Here is an 18,868-nt window from a genome sequence, read left to right as displayed (position 1 = left end):
TTGAATCTAGCATTAAGCATTCCACAGTAAGTTATTTCCTAAGAGCCCACATTGACACTACATGGTCAACAGAAAAATGAGATCTTTAGGGCCTTAATATTAATATTTGAAGCATATTGGTTTAAATTCCATTTAAAAACTGAAAGAAAAAGGATTAAAGATCTTTGCTCTATATACATGGAACTTGTGAAGTCAATGGTTTCACCCTTTTGAACTCTAATCAAAATATTTAGTGGGGAAATGAATTTTCTATCCTTCCTGATAATCTTCCCATACCCAAAGCTTAAAATCAATTAAATGACACCAGTAAGCTATTCTGAAAACTTTGCTTAGAAAGAAACGCAATATGTTTCTTTTTCAACACAGGGAGCAGCGATTTTTTAATACAGTTAAAAAGACCATAAAACAAAAAAACCCGGGGATGCCTGGGTGGTTCAGTCAGTTAAGTGTCTGCCTTCGGCTCAGGTCATGATCCCAGGGTCCTGTGATTAAGTCCTGCATCGGGGTCCTTGCTCAGTGAGGAGCCTGCTTCTCCCTCTGCCTGCCATTCCCCCTACTTGTGCTCTCTCTCTAAAAAAAATCTTAAAAAAACAAACAAAACTCAGGAACAGTTCTATCTCAAAGATACCTTAAACTCAATTAGTCTTTTATAGGCAGAATAATGCTTACCCACCCCCAATTTGTCCCTATCCTAATTTCTGGGAGCTGTGACTATGTTACCTCACACTGTACAGGAACTTTGCAGATGTGATTATGTTAAAGACATTGATACAGGGACATTACTCTGGATTATCTGGGTGGGTCCAGTCTAATCACATGAATACTTAAAAGTTGAGAACCTTTTCTGACTATAGTCAGAAGGAAATATGATTATGGAAAAATGTTCAGAGAGATGCAACGTTGCTGACTTTAAAGATGGAAGAAGGGGATTACCATGGAATATAATATCTTTTAAAAGTTCGAAAGTGCAAGGAAATGAATTCTCCACTCGAGCCTCCAGAAAGGAACATGGCCCTGTCAACATGTTGATTTTAGCCTACCATGACTTGTGTTGAACTTTTAACCTACAAGAATTTCAGATAATAAATTTGCATTGTATTAAGACCTGAAGTTTATGTTATGTTTTAAATCAGTAGTAGTAAATAACACACAGTCCAAAATAGAATCTATGTTTCTACACTCAAACTGTCTTCTTTCACACAGTTCTTTTCCTTATCAAGGACATTTCTATATCTTTGATATTTATTTTCTCCCCCATCTTGTAAGTTTCATGAGGGCATGACCAATTTGATTAACGGTTTTCCTTGGTTGACTGTAAGTCACATAATATTGTATGGACTTCATTTGCCTTATCATAGCTATATATCTTACATGTTTGAAATAATGAGCCTGAAAATAAATATTTAATGAAGTTTCTTTAAAGCCTGTGATATTTGTTTACATATTAGAGAAATTTACTGAGGTAAGAATCCATATTTCTGTCTTGCTCCCTATTCCCTTCTCTTTTTTACTTCCAAACATATTCCCATGCCTTCTGCATTTATTTACTCTAGGTATTTTTGGCAGAGCAAAAAATGGTAGTTACCTGGAATTTTTATTTCTGACTTTTGTAGAAGTCTAAACTTGCCAAAGGGGCCGTTCTGGAATATAGTCTTGCTGTACTCCTAAGAGCAACAGAATAGGGAAAAGATAAAATTCCCAGAGACAAAAGAAAAGTAGAAAATTGACAGGTGGGGGTGTGGGTGATGGAAGAGGGAGAGAGATGTCCACAAATCCGTGGCACATATTTGGGGGGTGATAATACTTGGAGGGGAAGAGAGGAATGACTGTGTCATGTGCCTTCAAAGGCTGGATTCTGGGCCCTGAAGTCCAGAAGCTGGACTGGAAACAACAGAGCTCATAGCCTAGAGGGCTTTACAGGACTGTACAGTGAGCATATCAGCAGGAGCAAAGACGGACTGCCGTCCATCACAGATTTTTCTCCTGCCAACATGGCCGTACGTCAAATACTGGAACTTCAGGAGAATCTGGGTTAGCGGACTGAGTATCTCACCCATCTGGCAGAATAAGGACACAGAATTAGAGTTACTCGATATTAAGAAAGTAACAATATGTCTAAGATACCTGAGCAGCTATATTAAATCTAACATGTTAAATTATACAAGTATATATTTTATATTCCTTTCAAATGGTGGATTGTTACATGCTGGCTACGAAGTATTTCAGCACTGAACTTGCATATCTGTAAGTGATAACTGATGAAATATATTCTAATGATCTCATTTTCCTCAAAAAAGATGACTAAAATATATCTAAGGATCCAATCAAATAAAATAGACTATAGAAAGCCACTATATAGAGTAAATAGTTAAGGAATGAGAATTGGAATAAACAGGATGCTGGAGTCAGGTAAACTTGTAAAAGTAGGTAATAAATATGAATGAAATGAAATACTTATTGGACAGAATAAAGAAATGACAATTGCAGTAGCTATCTCCCCTTCACATTGGAGGGCAGGAACTAGAATTTAGGTTAGTTGGATTGAGTTAAAAACTTTAAAGAAAAAGTTATTAATAAGGTGTTATTAATGTTTCTTAGGGGGATGGAGGAAATAAAGGAGAAACACAGGTTAAGACTTTCATAGAGAGGTACTGCTACTCACTAAAGATTTCAGAAAAATTACTGAATGTAGGAAATAAAAATTTTTGTGATAGTATATATTTTATTTTTAAACGATATAATTTTTTTTTATTTTAATGTTTTTATTATATTATGTTAGTCACCATACAGTACATCCCCAGTTTCCGATGTGAAGTTCGATGATTCATTAGTTGCGTATAACACCCAGTGCACCATGCAATACGTGCCCTCTTCTGGACTCATGAGTGCCCTCCTCATTTTTTTAGATTTATTTATTTATTTTAGAGAGAGAGAGAGAGAGTACACAAGCAGGGGGGAGGGCAGAAGAGGGAGAGAGAAAGAGAGAGAGAGTCTGAGGCAGCTCCCCGCTGGAGCCAGACACAGGGCTTAATCTCATGGCCTGAGATTATGACCCAAGCCAAAACCAAGAGTCAGATAGTTATCGAACTGAATGACCCAGGCACCCTTGTATTTTATTATTTTTTTTTAAACTGAAGCAATATTTTTGAACATGTAATTTTAAAGAAAAAAAATGAAAATGTTCTCTTTGATTGCACACTAACAAAGGTATTGGCCTGTAATGATTTCTCCTTTCAAATTGATTTTTATATATTCATGCTTCATAGCTTCCATTGTTCCCTGGGCTATCCATTTCTAGTTGATTACCCCCTATCCAAAAGTGTTTTCAATAATTCCCATATGATCTAACCTTTCATTAGCTTCAAATGTAGTTTTTGTTCTTAGAATGTTGCCCTTTAAAAAAGAGTTGTCCAATTCATCTCCTTCATACCTTTGAGAAGCATATTCCTCTAATTATCCCTCCCCCTGCCACTTCTGAATGCAAAGTCCTAAAGAGTTTCCATGAGCATAACATTGTGGCTATTTATTTAAGTGAGCTAAATGGCAGATGTTTCCATGTGATGACCTGGGTTCATATCCTCACGATTCACCCCAAATTTGAGCTTTCCCAGAGAATTGATAGGAAGCATTAAACTAGGGTCTGTTCTAAGGCAAGTCTTTGTAATATATTAGATTAGAAAAAGTAGAAGGTTGAAGGTGTCGTTTAAGTTCCAGGACAACAGCCTAACTTGGGAAGAGACGTGATTCTGAGTACTGAATTAAAATCATCCTCCTGGCCCAGTTCCCAAGGACTCATGGCTGAGTACCAGAGTCAATCAAAACTAAACAAAGTTTCCCATTTTATTATTACATCCACCAAAAAACTTTGAGAAGGCTAACTATCACAATCATTGTTAAACATAACTTACAGTGATATAAGACAGCAATAAATTGACATGTCACATAATAAAAAACCTTAGCTCTGTAGAGAAACTCAATAAATTGATTTTCCTGGGCACTTATCCTCTGTCTAGGAAGACATTCTTATATTCAATTGTAAAATGGGGATACATAATGAATTATGCTTCTAAATAATTATTTTAATTTGTTCAGTGTATACCGAGTGAATGATGTTAGACAGTAGATAGATGACCGAACAAAGGTAGATTATTGGCAATATCCTGGAACCATCTGAGAATGAAAATACGTGCACAGCAGAGGAGGCACCATTGAGTAAAATGGCACAGAGAGTATTTCTGCTAATTAGGAGCCAGATGTAATTCTAGGTATTTCTGCCAATCTAAACCTCTCCTAAAATTTTCTTCACCATTAATTTCTTGCTTAGTTTCCTCATTTAATTTACTGGTCTTTAATTAAATTACTCCATTTTCTTTTTTAATTCTCCAGATTTCTTAAGCAGGCAATTGCGGTAATACACTTTTGTAGAACGGTGCCCATATTCAGCTCTGCCACACTGGAAAAATAGTTGTTGAAAGTAGATGCCTTTTCTTTCCCCTGCTCTCACAGGTCTTGCACAGTAGTCACAGTCCCCCAGCCGGACTGCATGTGTTCTCTGCATCCTGCAACTTGTCAGGACTCTACAACCAAGTGCTCTGGCATTACATGGCATCTGGAGAACATTTAGTTGTTTCAAATAAACTTCAGGAGGGGCATAGCCATAAATGCCTTCCTTTAGTGAAATCTACTGGATGACAAATACAATTGAATGGACATAGTCATTCCTGCATTGTGTACTAAATGCTTGTATGTATTCAAGTAAATCTGCTGCTTTAACACATTGTGCTCTAGAATCTTTCACCAAGAATCATCATTCTTTAAATACTCTAACTTCCTCCACCCCCACTTTAAGCATTAGGCTGTATTAATAACAAGTGAATTACGACGCTTGTGTGTAATCATGCCTCATTTTTTGTGCAAAGCGTTTTATTTTGAAAAGCCATTTACTTTAAAACAAAACTCAGAAAATGCACATTTAATATACTGCATCTAATTCAACAAAAAAAATCAAAGACCTTTTTCCTATATTAGAAAACCCTTTAAAATTATAAGCATGATATAAATATCCATGTGTATATTTGTATATATATTTCTTGTCTTAACAACATTCTCTTCCACATGCTAATAACTTTATGAAATCTTGAATATTTTCTCCCTCGTCAAATCTCCAACAGCCTCCTCTCCTCACCTGCCGATTACTCTCATTTTTAATGTCACTGAAAACTTCTATATTTTGTCACAACCAAGTGTACCAGTGTTTTTCCCTTGGTTCTGTTCCTGCCCCATTTCTACTCCCAGCATGCCTGGCACAGGTCTTCCTTAGAGATCTTCTTTTCCCACTCACATGCAGTGGGCAGACCTCCCAGACTCAGTACACAATGATGATACATACTGATGTATTTCTAATGGGTGATTTCTTTAGACATAAGGAATGGGAGTTCAGGACTGCAGTTTTAAACCAGTGGCAGTCTCTTTCATATTATTTTCCTTGAGCCAAAAGTAAAGAAAAATCAAGCCAGTGCATTGTCCTGGAAAAGTCTCTAATGTTTCTTAAAAATCTCTTCCTAATGTGACTGGAATTAAATATAGAAACACAGATAAACACACATCACAACTCCCAAATGCATAATTTCTATAAATAGAAACAAATCAACAAAGAACAGACACATATGCACATACACACACACACACACACACACACACACACACAGAGCTTTTGGGGTCAGTCTGTCAGTCTAAACTAAAATCATTGGAAAAGAAAAAAATGTTACAACAAAACACATCTATACTAAGAAAAAACTGTAAGATACCTTTCATTATTGAAAACAGAACCTGCCCCTCTTTCTTCAGGGTCATCTAAAAAATTATAGATGGATTTACATTTAAATATATTCATAGAAGTATTTTTTAATGAAATAGCAGTACAACCCCTAAAAGCAAATCCATCTTTCCCTCTAAAATATATGAAGTATGTTTTTATGCCACAGATCACGATGAAGATGATACTGGAGATTATCATACAACGATAGCTGATTCTCTTTAAAATGGCTCATTTTTTGTCTCCATTTTAAAGATTAAGAAATACTTAAGTACAGCTATTGAGTAATCTTACCACATTACATAGTGTACCATGGTAGTCATTAAACAACTATGAATACATTTATAAATTAGTAGTATGATAAACAAAATATCTACCAATTTCATAAACGATTGTAGATTAAATATAGATAAAAGCTCTGCGAGAACCAATGAAATTTCTCCTAAACTATATCCTTATTCAACATCTTGCTGTATTATTCCCATTTCCTCAGTATTTGGTTTGATTTCTCAGTATTTTATTCACAAATACTCTCCAGTTAAAAATTAAACATGTCATAAAAGGAAACTTTCTCTAAATAATAAATTATGTCTCTAATTTTAAGGAAAAATATAGAAGTCACTATAATTAGACAATTTTCATCCAAACAGTTTATGTTGGACAATTTCTATAAGCCCATAAGTCATGTAACATTTACAATATTACTTGGTACCTAAGCTTCAGAGCTAAATTAATACTCAAACTGAAAACTCACTTTTTTCACAATGAAAATTCTTAAGTACAACTATAACCAGGGGCTGGGACAGTATTTATCAGCTGTAGTTTTAAAATCACATTACTTTACAGACATCAACCATTTTATGTAATTCCTAGCCATTCTTGGAAAAAGTAATTTTTTTATGTTTCATGAATGTAATAAAATGACATTATTTGTAATCATGTATACTATTTTTAAAGTTCCATTGCAATTGAAAGGCTGACACACTACTATTTTTCATGAACATAATTGAGATTTTTTTTTTTTGACAGCGCCATTATTCCCCCTAGTTTCAGTCTCAAATGAGTTTGAGGTTTTCCCTCTCCCCCTTCTATTATTCAGAGTAGGGAAGCCAATTCAAAATTTAAGGGTAAATCACAGATAGTCTAAAAAGCCCATTTTTGTGGCCCATTTCTGTTGCTAGTGATTGGTTTGGTATGGGCATGTGATGCAATCCTGGCCAATGAGATGAAGAAAAACATCTATTGAAAAACTGCTTGAAATTGTCCCTTTAGTCTTACAAAGTTCAATAAGAGATAATTCCTTTTTTTCTGATGTACATTATCATCTCTGTATTTTATACCTGTCACTATATCTCTGATCTTGTGGTTATAGTAGCTGGAGCCCAAGGACAACTTTAACCCACTAAAGGTGGCAGCATGGAAAGATGGTAATAATTAGGGGTATGATGATGTGATTGTGCTGCTAAATTAATCAATCTGGAACATACTTTTCCTTGAATCTTTTTTTTTTTAAAGATTTTATTTATTTATTTGACAGAGACAGAGACAGCCATTGAGAGAGGGAACACAAGCAGGGGGAGTGGGAGAGGAAGAAGCAGGTTCCCATCGGAGAAGCCTGATGTGGGGCTCGATCCCATAACGCCGGGATCACGCCCTGAGCCGAAGGCAGACGCTTAACTGCTGTGCTACCCAGGCGCCCCTCCTTGAATCTTATTTATATGAAAATGAATTCTTCCTTATTATTTGAGTCTGTGGAGTTGGAGTTTTCTTGGTATTGCAGTCAAAATATTAGAATAGGTATATGAATGTCTTCATCCCAAATTTTACATCTTATTTGTAATCCCTGTATCCATTGCCCCACCGAGTTTTAAAAGTATGGGCATAATAAATTCTATATTTGAATGTGTAACCATTAAAAACAACTATTTCCAATTTATATCCAAGATTCATATTCACCACACCAGAATATAAATTAAACCTATTTAAAAATATATATGCAGACTAATATTATATATAGCTATGCGTAGTATTTTACGGATAATATTTTAGGGATTTTTAAAATACCATTGGGAATAATACAAATTTAGTCAGTGGCACTATAAGCTATAAAAATTTATTTGCATCCTTCCAAAATATCTTGCACAGACTATATATAGTTAACCAAAAATCAAGTTGTTTATCATTGAGAGGTCTAGAATTCGTAAGGATGTGAGATCAATGGCAGCTATTCACGAGATTTAGTATAAATATTTAGTATTATTCAATAAATAGTACACATATATCCCAAAAGCATTATGTATAATCCTAGGGTAGTGGTTAAGAAATGATCTGGCTTAAATGTAGCTCTGCAATGCAAACTCATTGGCTTTGTGACTGAGGGCTCATTACTTATTACTCTTCTAAGGCTCATATTCCTTCTTTCTGAGATGGATATGATAATATTCTATCTCTTAATTGTCTCTTATGATATCTAAATGAGAATTAGCATTTAGTGCATGAATAATATATAATATGCAATAAATATGTTATTTTGGAATGCATATTGGCTAAGTTATAAATTTGGTTTTTTGGTTTGTTTTTTTTTTTTTTTGCTTGAGATGATTGTAATGCAAATAAATATGCTTCTTATAGACTTTTAGTTTCTGATTTCTTTTACATATGTAAACCCATGTCATCAATTTAGTTTTCGTATTTAGTAAATTATTTTGCTGCCATATCAAATGGTATTCAGATGAAGAGAAAATCTTTTGTACCCAAAAAAATGTTATCATTCATGTTTAACTGCTGAAGATTCATAAAATGTTCTGTGAAAAATATAATTTAGGTGTTTTGAAATTTTCAGTGTTGAACCATGAAAGTACAAACACTTTTAATTATGTTAGATACTGGAAGAAAATCTGACCTTCAGTTAATTTTCTATTTCTTTTCTCTAAGAAGCATTAAAGTAGAACATTTCTTATGGTAAAATTGACCATTTTTAGGTACATTACATTTGGAATGAGAGAATTATAAATATCTGGTAGGGAGCCATAGTTTTGAACAATCCTGATTGCAGCGACCCTTATAACTGACCTATCCTTTGCTGAAACCTGAAAACAATACCAGTGGAATTGTTATAAGAGATATAGTTCCTGTGAGGAATAAGTATTAACCCAGGGTGACTTCTGTACCTCCCCAGTGTAAGTTTCCTTTCATTCCTTCATCTGTGACCTATCATCTGAAGAACCAAAGAAAATAGCTTCTGGGAGCAACACAGACTACTTGAAGGACACCTATACCATAGAATATGCATCCTGCCCTGATGGAAAATTGTGTTTTCTGACCTGAATTTTTCTAAGTGAATCTGCTGTCAAACATGGCCTATGACATCCCGTGAGTCTGAAAGTTTTGTGGACCCTAAGAAAACTCCCATGGGCATTTCAGTGTGATACTACAGATATGTTCCTTCAGATATTCATAATTAATTATTTCTTTGCCAGAAATCTTAAAAAAAAAATCTCTAACATGAAAACAGAACTTCCAATTAGATAAATGTTATTAGAGCTAGCATATTAAGTACTATATATCTCTAAATTATCTTGGTGGGAATTGAAGAGATACAAAAAAAAAAAAAAAAACCGAAAAGAAACCTTTACTTCTAAATTATATAAAGTTACAAGAGATTGTTCCCCTTTAAAGACACAAACAAAAAGAAAATGAAAACAAGCCAAATAAATTACCAAATCATAGTAACTTTTAAAATTCATCGGAAGGCTGATGATGAATTTAATTCGAGAAATTTAAATGAATTTCAGGGCACCTGGGTGGCTCAGTTGGTTAAGTGTCTCTTTGACTCAGGTCACGATCCCAGGGTCCTGGGATTGAGCCCCTAGTCGGGCTCCCTGCTCAGTAAAGAGTCTGCTTCTCCCTCTCCCTCTGCCCCACCCCCACCCCCACCCTGCCCCCGCTCATGCTCTCTCTCTCTCATTCTTTCTCTATCTCAAATAAATAAAATCTTTTTTAAAGAAGGATTTAAAATTAATTTAATTCAAAATATTAAGGCCCATTTTAGGAGGGAAGGGTCTCCTGGCTGTTTTCACTGGCCAATATTGGGAAAAGAAGGAATCCTGTGGAACCTCAGCTACAAAGCAGGTCAGCAGCCACCACCAACTTTTTATCACTGATCTTCAATGAGTATATGGGTAATACACTGAAGGCTAGGCCAGACCATGGAAGTTAAGAGATCAGCACATGGGGCACATGGAACCTCTTCCAAGTATACAAATTATACCCTCAAATACTGGGAACTGGTCAGCAAGATGAGAGATTAAGCTAGAGCAGGTATTAAAAGGCTAAGAGAATTCCCTAACATCCTCAAAAACTGGACACTACACTATAAAACAAAAGAGATCTCCAGAGATATTTCCCCTTTAAAACATTCGAAGCAAATGGTCAACTGAGTCTATCAAAAGATGCATGATGCCCCAACTCAGCTCAACGACAGGAGAGAGTGACACAGTATCACTATCAACCTGTTAGAGGTAAGGACATCTTTTTAGTATTTATTCCAGTCCCTACTGCCACTTTACACACAACACCTAGCATACCATAAAAATTTTAAAGTTTCATGAAGAAGCAGGAAAATGGGACCTAAGATGAGGAAAGTAAACACTAGAAACATACCCGTAGATGGCCCTGATACTGTAATTTTCAGACAAAGAGCTTGGAATAACTGCAAAAATTATATAAAAGTGTACTGGAAAGGTATATGTATTAGTCAAGTTTCTCCAGAGAAACAGAACCATATATGAAATATATCTATAGTAAATATATATTGACCATATATATATACATCTCAAAGGAGATGACAAAGAGAATTGTTTTAGGAATTCACTCACATGGTTATGAAGGCTGAGAAGTCTCATAATCTTCCATCTGCAAGTTGGGGAACCAGGAAAGCCTGTGGTATGATTCAGCCTGAATTTGGAAGTCAGAATTAGGGAGTTACTGGTATAAGTACCAGGGTTTGAAGGCCAGAAATCTAGGAGCTCTAATGTCCAAGATCATGAGGAGATGGATATTCCAGCTCAAGAGAAGGGAGAGGGGCGCCTGGGTGGCACAGCAGTTAAGTGTCTGCCTTCGGCTCAGGGCGTGATCCCAGCATTATGGGATTGAGCCCCACGTCAGGCTCCTCTGCTATGAGCCTGCTTCTTCCTCTCCCACTCCCCCTGCTTCTTCCCTCTCTCGCTGGCTGTCTCTATCTCTGTCGAATAAATAAATAAAATCTTTAAAAAAAAGAGAGAGAGAGAAGGGAGAGAGAATTCATCTTGCTTTTTATTCTATATTTTTCTATTCTTTTTATCCTATTCAGGCCCTCAATGATTTGGATGAGGCTTATCCACATTGGTCAAGGAGGATATTCTCTTCAAATACTAATCTCTTCCAGAAACACCCTTATAGACACCCAGAAATAATGTTTTACTAGCTATCTGGGCATCCCTTAGCTTTGTGAAGTTGACACATAAAATTAACCATCACAATATACAATACATATAAAAAGATGAAAATTTCAGCAGAAACTATAAAAGCCAAAATTAAAATGTCAAAAATAAACATGTAAATACACTATAAAAATAATTCACTTAATCATCTTAAAGTGGTCATTTAATTGTCTTTTGGACTCAACAGAGGAAAGATCCCTGAAACTGAAAACAAAAATAACTGAAACACAAACATAACGAAAAGTGAAAAAGTATAACAGATTATTTGGAAATAAATGGAACCATGTTATGTGTGTGTGTGTTATTGGAGTAAAAGATACAGAGAAGAGAGAAAATAGGACCGAATATTATTTGAAATAATGAACAAAATCTTTCCAAAGTACATGAAAAATATTACAGAGATCCAAGATTAACATATCTTACGTAAAAAAAGTAAATAAAATCACATTAGATACGTCATTCTAACTACTAAAAAATAAAAGACGCAGAGAAAATCTTAAAAACATCCAGACTCTAGCAGAAGACACATCACATAGAAAGAAACAACAATAAAAAGATGACTACTTCTCATCAAAAATAATGAAGGCCGGAAAACAAAGAAAAGACTTTAAAGTGTTAAAATGGGGGGGGAAATGAAGTTACCTACTTACATTTCTATACTGGGGAAAGCAATGGGTAGATATAAAGGCAAAATAATGGTATTTTCACAGATAGAAGCTGAGATTTCATCTCCAGCAAACCTGCACCAGAAATACTAAAAGTTCTTCAAATTGAGAGAAGCAATTACATCTAAAACTTTGACTGCAGGAAACAAATAAAGTAAGTATTTGGATAATTATAAATACCTTCTAAAAGTTAATTTATGCACAAAATCATAACGACACGTACATGGGTGTATGCATGCACATATGTGAGTATATATATATATACACACATATACATTTATATATATGTATATACACAAGTGCCTATTTTAAGGAAATAATGTGGGATTATTATATATGTAGAAAAACATAATGATAGATGAGCTCAAAGTGCATGAGGAGGGTAAATGGAACTCTACTATTATAAGGTCTTTACTGTGTTCATAAAGTCAATCTAATGATATTATTTGAAAATAGACTGAAGTTAAAATGCATACTGGAATCTCTGGAGCAATTTCTAGAATAATCCAAATAACTTTATTTTTAAAAATATTTTATCTATTTATTTGAGAGAGAGAGAGCACAAGCAGGGGCAGAGGGAGAAGCAGACTTCCCACTGACCAGGGAGCGTGATGCAGGACCTAGCCCAGGACCCTGGGATCATGACCTGACCCGAAGGCAGATGCTTAACCAACTAAGCCACCCAGAAGCCCAATTCAAATAACTTTAAAAATTCAAAAAAAACATAACTGAAATGCTAAAAAAAATTGATTAAACAAGAAAGAAAGTAGAATATAAGAAATGGGGAAAAAGGACAGATGGAAAAAATAGACAACACATGACAATGTGGTAAATTTAAATTCAGGCATGAAACACTTACATTATATGTAAATGGACCAAACCTTCCATTTAAAGACAGATTGTCATATCAGATAAAAAAATAAAGTGCTGTTAAGAAGAAATACTTCTAAATTAAGAAACCAGATCAGAGGAAAGTAAAATAATAGAGAAATACAGTCTATGCAAATGATAAACATAATAAAACTGGTGTGGCCATATTAATGTTAAATTGTTAGACTTGAAGGCAAAAAGATATGCTAGAGATAAAAAAGGATATTTTGTAAGATATGTAAGTGAATTTTGTCAAAAACTCCTGTGTATGTATGTGTGAACTTAAATGCAGGACTTCAAAGTATAGAAATATACAGTTGACAGAAATATAGGAATATTAAAAAATCCATGGTCATAGTTGAAAATTTAAAAAAGAAGGAAATGTGGTTACTACTCCCCAAAAAGTCTTCAGTGTGGTAAAAAGAGCAACACATATTAAACCAACACTGATTTAACTCAGAATATGGTAGTGTGTTAACCTAGAGTTACAGAGTGCTCTGAGGAGACAGAAAAAAAAGTGAAAACCTGAATTAAATTTTGGTTGGATGGATGTGAGGATGAGTGCTCTAGATAAAGACAGTATTGGCAGTAGCAAAAACACAGGGTAAAACAAAAAATCAGAATGCATTTCCAGCTTTACCACTACTATGATCGTCATGGAAAACAGCATGTTTGATAAAGGGTGGAATAAGAGCTGAAACACATACTGTAGCCAAATATACCAATTTATTAAGGAACCACACATTGATACTTCACATTTTGTTCTGCATGAATTATGAAAATTATAACTTGCAAATTTCTTCCACCCCAAAAATAATAAGCCATGTTCTATACTTATGCTATACCAAATTGAAGATATAAAAGGGAAACAAGTTATATTATGTGAAATGTTGGAGACGAAAATTTACTTCCTAGAGTCCATACAATAAAACACCTCAAGAGATCTTGTTAGATCATTGAAATAGACTTCGGTAGAGCTGCAGATGGTGATAATTTGATTACCAGGATTTTTCATATTTTATCAAATCCCCATACTCATCTGTGAAACAACTTACATTTCCCAATAATTGATGTTAAGAAGAATCTTGACTTAATCAGAGTTTAAAGACCTATAGAAATCAGCAAATGAGCCCTGCTAACGTAAGACTATAAGCTAGGAAAAAAAAAAACAAACCTGCCATATTTTGTTAAATCTGGAAGAAATAGTAAGAAGACACTTAAAGATGGTTTATAATTCCTCAGTTCTCAAGTGAGAGAGGGAATTTTCCAAAATGTCTTGTATTACTGAGTGTCATATCCAAAGGATCTAGAGTCATCTGAAAACAACAGCAGGAACTTATATTTTCCTATAGTGACTAGGGTCATGTCCATCACAGGGGTACAGGGGAGGTGACACTCAGTGGGGAAGTCTGTGCACAGCCCATTATTATTATCATCACCATCATTGTCAGCATCATTCTCCAGTTTTAACCTACAGTCCAGAGAACAGTAGTAGAAATGAGAGGAGGACAGTAAGAGAAGTGTTAGGTCCAACTGAGAGCATATTGATTACGTGACTTTACTGTGGGCCTTTTTTTTTTTTTAATCTCCTAAACAATAGAAACTGCACATCTAGATGCCAACAAAGCAGAAGACAAAACAGACTAAGAAGACATTAGATTTGGAAATCCATTTGGAAGCTGTGCCTTAACTCAGTTCCTCTTTCTTCACCTGTACAATCCTTAAATCAACAGCAGCTTGAATGTAACAGCCCCCTTCTAAAAATGAGTAATATTTACAAAGGGTCCAGTAGAGCCTTTATGAACAAGTTTTTACAAAGGGAGGCAAGCAAAATCAGAAGACATTTGATAAATGTGTAATCTATGCCTATGACAAATAGGTACGTTACTGGATATACACAGAAGTGTGTAAGATGTGATGTTCTTTCTTGCTATAGGAATGTTTTTATTGTGGGCATTTGATAATTCTGGGAGGCTTTTGGCAGAATAATCAACTTAATAACATTGTGGTGTTTTGATAAGCATTGACAGAGAATAGAAGCATGAAAATCTGGGCCAGAATATCCAGATGGCACTGAAGAAGCATATAATCTATGTCAGCGGCATAAAAAAAAAAAAAAGGATAAACATTTGGGGAAAAGAGAAACAAAAATGTGTTGAGTACATACTTTGTTCTCTGCCTTTCATAGGTTACCTTTCCTTACCTGCCTTTCAAGGTTATTTCCATTGTATCAATAAGGGAATTGAGAAATAAGGGATTATTTGTCCTGTTTAAGATCACACAAATTACAAGTAGAGAAACCAGGATTTGAAACTAACATTAAGGAATCTCTAAAACCATTATTACATTTTTTAATAAAGAGAGATACTGGTGAAATAAATGGAATTCTCTCTGATTTTATTTGAGCTTTGAGGAAGAGACAAGAGATACACTCAATTGTATAGTTGTTATGGGGAGTATTGTGCCATTAACTAAGATAGAACTTGGAGAAAGAAGAGTATATTTTAGGATTAAAAAAAATCAAGTTTGTATATAGCAAGCTTGAGATGTTCAGAGTTTGAAAGTGAAGATTTCTAGAAGTACATTGGAAATATATGTATTACATTTAGTAAATATGCTATCAGAGCTTCTAGAAGGTAGTTTATTAATTAATATTAATGAAGTTTGGTACATGAGTGACGTTGACCTTGTAAAAGTGGGTGAGAACGTCAATAAACAGAAAGAAAAATGAATTGGGCTTAGAACACAAGGGTTAAGGATGGGAAATTCAAAATAATGTTTAAATTGGTCAAAAAAGAATCTGGAAAATGAAATACCAGGGAAAGCAGGACCACCAAATGTACTAAAGTTTAGAAATTAAGGGCTACCTATTAAAATCTGTCAAATTTTCCCAAAGGATCAAGTGGTTGAGATTTTTTAAAATTTACTTAATTGATTTTTTGATAAGTAATAGGAATGTCAAACAAATAAATATAAAAGTTTAGTGTTCCAGAACTTCAAGGCTAAAAGTATTGAAGTGTGTTCATTTAATTAGCAGAATAGAAAAAAGTCACTGTGAAAGAGGGAAGGTTAGGGATGGTGAAGCTAATATTAGTCATCAGTCCAAAGAAAATATCTTCAAATGTTTGAGTCATGGCTCTGATTGCACTCGAGCTGTGAAGAGTGCTCACTTGTTAGAGTATACAGGACTTTTGAGACTTGTACAAAGTTGGCTGTAACTGAAATGAATTATTTCTGGAGAAGACAGTTTCTCTAGAAGTCGCTGTGACTCAATGAGTTTGTGATTCATGAGACAACAGAGGCATCTATTTGAATCCAGTCTTGCTCTTTAAAACTAAAATAAATATGACTGCACGTAACTGTACAGTTTTAAAAAGTCATATGACATTAGTACAAATGGTTTTGTGCTTATACCCAATGACTATCGGATGTAGACGATGGGACAAAATAATTAAAAACTTGAAAGTTTATCGTAAAATAATAAATTGAAAACTTTTTCAAGTTTGAGAGAAGTTGACAGTTCAGAAAGTATCTCTGTTGACCGACATGCTCTCTGCAAAGCAGGGATGAAGCTCTTTTTTTACCTTTATTTACTCCCGTTTTTCTCAACATTTTTTTCATTATCGCCCTCCACGATAATTTTTATTTTAAAACATTTTTAAATTTAAATTTAAATTTAAAACATTTTTAAATTTAAAACATTTTTATTTTATTTTTAAACATTTTTTCCCCAATCGCCTCCATAAACTGTGAATATCGCAAACATACTATTTGTTATGGCTGTATACATATCTGTGTGTTATGCATTTAAAAAGTAAGATTTTTTTTACCTTCACACAAGAGCAATTTTGGACCCGTCAGGAGTGCTCTCATGCCATTAAGAGTGCATGACACACCCCATGCAATAAGCTGTGGTGATGGTGTGGCAACAAGAAGGCTACAGAATTAATCAATACTCATAGCAGTTTTGTTTTTAAGGAACCAAGTCAGATGTTATCTTGAGCATAGTATGATATATAAATCAGGAAAACAAACTTTAGCATATTTTCCCCCAACATTTGGAAATGTTGATTTAAATACTTAGTGATTCTGAGGCATCCTTGTGAAACACAAAGTGTTATGAAATGTAACCATACTTGAAGGAGTATAAACATAGAATTATATGTAATTTTTCTTACAGATTTTATCTATTTATTTGAGAGAGAGAGAGAAAATGAGCAGTGGGGAGGGGCAGAGGGGGAGGGTGGGGGAGAGAGATCCCTGCTAAGCAGGGAGCCTGATGCGGGGCTGGATCCCAGGACCCAGAGATCATGAGCAGAGCCTAAGGCAGATGCTTAACTGACTGAGCCACACAGGCACCCCTGTAATTCTTTTTAATAAACATGAGAGATCTATGGTAAAATAAGCAAATTATTTACTCAAAAATATTTATTGAATACTGGACATTCAGTTGAGGATAAAATGGAAACAGGCTGACCTCAAGGAGACTACTGCCTAATGTCTGAAAGAACAGCCCAAATCAGGTTAATAAAGGTCAAGTTCAAAGGTATAGTGAACTATGAAGATTTAAAATGAAAATGCCCACAGGCAGACTAGCTGGCACAGGGGACAATTGGCAGGCTCCACCACGGCTATGGGCATGGCAGATTCTAGATCCTGAGGTGCCAGAAGAGAAGAGAAGCAGGCATACAATCTGTTCCACATAGGAAAGCAGTTGGCAAATGTCAAATGAGAGCAGTAAGGAGTGGTGATTTCAACAAGGCAGGCTGGGTCACATCCAGCGTTTTTTTGTTTTGTTTTGTTTTTTGTCTTTGTTTTTAAGGAGGGACGATTACAGAGAAAACCACTACTAGTATAAGAGAGATAAATAAGTCACAGTTTGAGGAATAAAGCAGCCAAATATCTAGACACAGGACCTGGGTTAATAGAAGTAGAGACCTAAAGAAAAAGAGTGTAAGCATTAGATGTTTACAAACTAATAATACGTAAGAGACAGAGAGGAAAGAGACTTGCGGCGCTAGCAGCAGTGTAACAACCACTGAGAGAGGACCGGAGACTACCCCCTTTCACCTCTTGCTTTATGTTTCTTGTCATAAAGCACCTGTGAACAGTGACAAATAACAGAGCACCCACAAGGCAGAGAGGTGATGGCAGCCATAACTTTAAGAGAAGACTTTTCTGGCAGTCCCTAAGTCTAATACCCTTTACCAATCACTCCTTTTGTTTTCTCTGCAACTGCTCTCAAACACTATTAAACAAAATAAGACAAATGAGTTATATTGGCATGTGACTCTAAGTATCAGTTTTAAGTGGACTAATTTCCCCAAGTATGATAAATTCCCTAATTAGAGCACTGTCCCAAGTATAAACCTACATTCAGAAACCTGCTTTATGGACTCCACAGTCTATGTCACCGTCTTTGTAAAAATAATCCCCCCTCTGTTAAATGTTTCATGTGTGTCTTTCTCTAATGGATGTCAACTTCTTGAGTAAAACGAGAATATTCTGTAGGGCCATAAATATAATCCCATCTTCTAAGACTATTCCGTGTTTTAGTTAAACTATCTTATAAAGTGTTGTAAAGAGCTTTTATTGCTATAAAGAAAACTAACTTTGATTAGCTCTTGGAGGATGTGGCATGCTTGGTTTTCTCAGAGCCCCTAACCTGCCCTCACCCACAGAGGATTACTACTCCAGAGGGCAGGGTCTGTGGTTTCTGCATTCTTAGCCAGTGAAGCATGTTCTTGGCATCCTTATTCGGAACTTAGAAATCAATTTCACAATATAAAAATATCTGATAGGGTAAAAGCATTAATCAGTACCATATTTTATATATTTTAAGGATTAAATTAGGCATCTGTGGCTTAACTTCGACGTACTAATCACCACTATCTATTTTGAGAAATGGATTTGGAGTTCCAAAGATCAATTTACAAATAATTTTTTTGGCAGAAAAACTGTTTGTCAATTGAGCTATAGCCATAGTTGCCTAAAATATATTTTTTCACGCTCTGTGTATGGCAGTCTCATTAAACCCA

General features: G+C 35.0%; 1 long non-coding RNA gene across 1 annotated transcript in view; it reads left to right on the top strand.

The window, feature by feature from the left end:
- The window catches only part of LOC117797273, a 238,291-nt gene that overhangs the window by 209,201 nt on the left and 10,222 nt on the right, over positions 1-18,868 (top strand). The window contains exon 4 of the long non-coding RNA XR_004622219.1: positions 12,006-12,114. This is a non-coding gene — a long non-coding RNA (uncharacterized LOC117797273). The remainder of the gene's footprint in view (positions 1-12,005; positions 12,115-18,868) is intronic.

This window comes from Ailuropoda melanoleuca, chromosome 20, assembly GCF_002007445.2.
Source record: "Ailuropoda melanoleuca isolate Jingjing chromosome 20, ASM200744v2, whole genome shotgun sequence".
Lineage (NCBI taxonomy): Eukaryota > Metazoa > Chordata > Mammalia > Carnivora > Ursidae > Ailuropoda > Ailuropoda melanoleuca.
The sequence above is the reverse complement of the archived record's forward strand: the minus strand, read 5'-3'. Positions and strand labels throughout refer to the sequence as shown.